This window comes from Gastrolobium bilobum, unplaced genomic scaffold (assembly GCF_033153095.1).
Source record: "Gastrolobium bilobum isolate Gb01-03AN ecotype WA unplaced genomic scaffold, APGP_CSIRO_Gbil_v1 utg7102, whole genome shotgun sequence".
NCBI classification, from domain to species: domain Eukaryota; kingdom Viridiplantae; phylum Streptophyta; class Magnoliopsida; order Fabales; family Fabaceae; genus Gastrolobium; species Gastrolobium bilobum.
Window position 1 is genome coordinate 610663 of NW_026898776.1, and position 3610 is coordinate 614272.

The following is a 3610-nucleotide window of genomic DNA, read 5'->3' on the forward strand; positions in this document are numbered from 1 at the left end:
GATTTAATGTCGGAATCGGATGATCGTGACGTTGAGGTCACTAAAGTGAAGCGGTGTGAAACAGAAAGGAACTCAGTAAAAGTGTCGTGAAAAGAAAAAGTGAAACCCATCATTTTGTGAAGCAGAGTATTACGGTTAAGGCTTTAACAAAAAAAGAGTATTTTAATTATAAAAATATTAAAGTAGGGTTATTTATATTTTATAAATTATTTAAAAAAGTTCCACCAAGAAAAAATTCAAGAATACCATCCATCTGATTGTTTTATTTTATGAAATCTATTTTTAATTCTCAAAAAAAGTTTAATTTTTTTTATACCAAACATAATAACTAAGATTCTCAATATAAATTTTCTGAAAATCTAAAATTTACCCCGTGCCAAACGGCCTTTAGTTTAGTTTTAGTTTTTCTAGATTCACATGTAGTAATATCATTATCTAGAGGCAACAAATTTCCATAATAATAAAAATCTATGATCCAACTCCAATCCCAAGATAATATCTCTTTAACTGTTGGAAAAGTATAAATTAATGGACAGTGTTGTATGAACGTGGATCAATGAAACTAACAAAATGCATGGACACCCGACCCAACGATTCATCTTGTAGGATAGTGCATATCTTTTTGTCGTTTTAGAAAAGAAAAAGAAAAGAGGTTTAATTGCTAAAGAAGAAAAATTAAGTGAGAGAAAGAGAAAGAGAGAGACGTGTGGGGGGTTTCGTCTGGCTTTCGTGAAGAAAGGATTTGACTGACTCATAAATGAAGAAGAAATGGAGCCACCGTCCCCGATTGATGCGGGGCGTTCCACGTGATGAAAATGAATTCTCTCTCTCTCTCTGGCACACACAAAGACAATAAATTCAACACAAGACATAATAGCAAAAGCCAAGTCAACCAATTTGACGCACGGCTTTCTCTGTCTTCTCTGGTGCGTGCGGTGACTGAAGACCGGGCCCCCAAGTAACTTAGTCTTTTCATGGCCCACCAAACCACCTTTCAGATCCAAATGCTCCCCGGGAACCTTGTTGACTCTTTATTTGTGGGACCGGCTCACCAGCTCACCGTTTCTTACTATTGCACTCCCTAGCTACCGCTCCATTATATCTCATCACAAACATGAAACATCTATGTTATGAACCAAAAGTCGCATTCCATTGGGTAGAATAGCATAAATAATTGATAACAATCTTATTAAAACTTACTCAGTGATTGATTCGATTGAAATATTGAATTATTGGGTCATTGATTTAATTAGTAACTCACTCGTTCAATCACATGACCTGATAATTATATGTAATTTATATTAAAAAATTATAAACGTGCTCAAATATATAAAAAAATGATAAAAATTTCAAATATTTTAATATAAAAAATAATAAATCACATATTATTATTCAATAAAGGATTAAACAAAAATATAATAATCGTGATATGAGGCTTCAGGTTCATGAAACGACATCTCTAGCTATAAATCACATCAAAATTTTCTGCGTAGTGCATAATTGAGATAATATTAGTATTGTAGGTACATAACTTATGTAAGTTAATAAGAAAAAAAATTCAAATATGTCCTTCATGATTTTTCTTTGAAAAAAAAAAATTTGAATTTTTTTTTTTGAGACCGGGCTGGATTACCGATTAACCGACCAGATCATCGGTTTTCATGAAAATCGACCGGGTCGTACCAGGTCACACTGGTTCTTATCTATGTCTGGTCTGTTACTTTAACTGGACCGATTATATAATTGATTTATCAGTTTTCGATTTGACCCGGTCGGATCGATCCAGTTCTATTAACATATAGAATCACAATTGTACTAGTGAATACGTTAACTATTTCCATGAGAACCAAAATTTACATTTAGTATTGTCAAGGTGACCAAAAAAATAATTCATTCAAGGGCTTTGTTATATTTATTGGAGTATTTGGTTAGACAACAGGTCGCTGTTTTGGTTATCGGTCTAATGGGGAAATTAGTTGGAGTATTCCGTCAACTACTCACATGAATTATCATTTTTCATTTTATGTATGAATTGACTGAACAAAAACGGCAAGTCCCAAGTTCCTTTCAGAATTGTGTTTTTTTTATAAAAAAAATGTTAAATCCAATCGAATAAGTTGAATTGGTATAGCTACAATCAACCAGCACTCTCTAAGTGTGTATTCGTATTAAAGAAGAGAAAAGAAATTATAAGTATAATCTCTCTCTTAATTAATTGAGCTGATTTAAAGAGACACAGTTTTTTTATGCATACGTCATCGTGAGTAACACTTGAGCCACTGTTAATAATTAGATTGATACACCTAAAATTTGTCTTGGAATTTTTTGTTTTTGATACATAAATTTTCTTAGAATTATATGTGCATGTTGGTGTAGATAGGAATGATTTTTTTTTTTTGGTTTTATACTTATTTTCATTTTCATTGTTAATATAATAATTTTTTATTTTTATTTTAATTATGTTTGAGGGCTATTTGAATTTTAAACATTATTTTATTGCTTTTCGAGAATAAAGGTTCTTCGTATCTATTCCTACTCATTTGTTTAACCAAATTTTCTGTCATTTCGGCATTAAAAATAACAAAAACTAATGTGAAAATAAATATATAGAAATTAATAGTCAGAATTTCATGACCTCCTCTATGCATACATTTTAAACTTTAAATTTAGGGGAAGGTACGCCCGCTTAAACTTTTTTCTACTTTTTTTATTTTTAAATAACTTGCAACTAATTAAATGTACTTTTTGCTATTATTTAGTGACGGTTTTACCTTTGTTTTGTATATCTTGTTATATGAATTTTACAGTTGTGGTATTAATTTAAGGGTTTAGTGTGTGTATTTTAAAGGATGTAAGTTGTGTTTTTTTAATTTTTAATTTTATTTACTTCCGGTAGTACATAATTATAACATGAAAAGTCATTTTTTTCACTTTCTACGTCAATTGATGTGAATGAGGAGAGAAAAAAAAATAATTTTTCATGTTATAATTATGTACTACTAATAATACATAGAGTAAAAATATTAAAAAGACACAACTTACACGCAAATAATTTTCTCTTATTTTAAAAGTTTGTAGTAACTATAGTCTACAAAGCACGGACACGCTTTGTTTTTGAAATTGTGCGTGTCGGACACGGACACGCTCCGACACGTTCGGACACGTGTCCGACACGGACACACTCCGACACGTTCGGACACGCGTCCGACACGCGGTCAACACTTTGGGACACGTGGTCAACTCTCCAACACGCTCTTGACACATTTTTCCGACACGCAATTAACTCTTTTCTACACGTGGTCAACGCTGGGACACGCTTGGACACACTGGAACACGCTCAGCCACATTTTTTTTTACTTTTAATATTATTTTATTAACTAAAAATAAAAAAAATCTTTTATAAATTAATTTTTTTCTATTATGAAATTTGACATGAAAAATTAACAAGATACGAAAAATTATTTTTGTTTATATTTATGTTATGAAATTTGAATATTTGATTGGTTATATAACTTATTATGGACTGTTATATCTATTAAATATAAATTATATTATATATATTAAAAATATTATTTAATATCAAAACGTATCCTAACATGTTAAAATATGC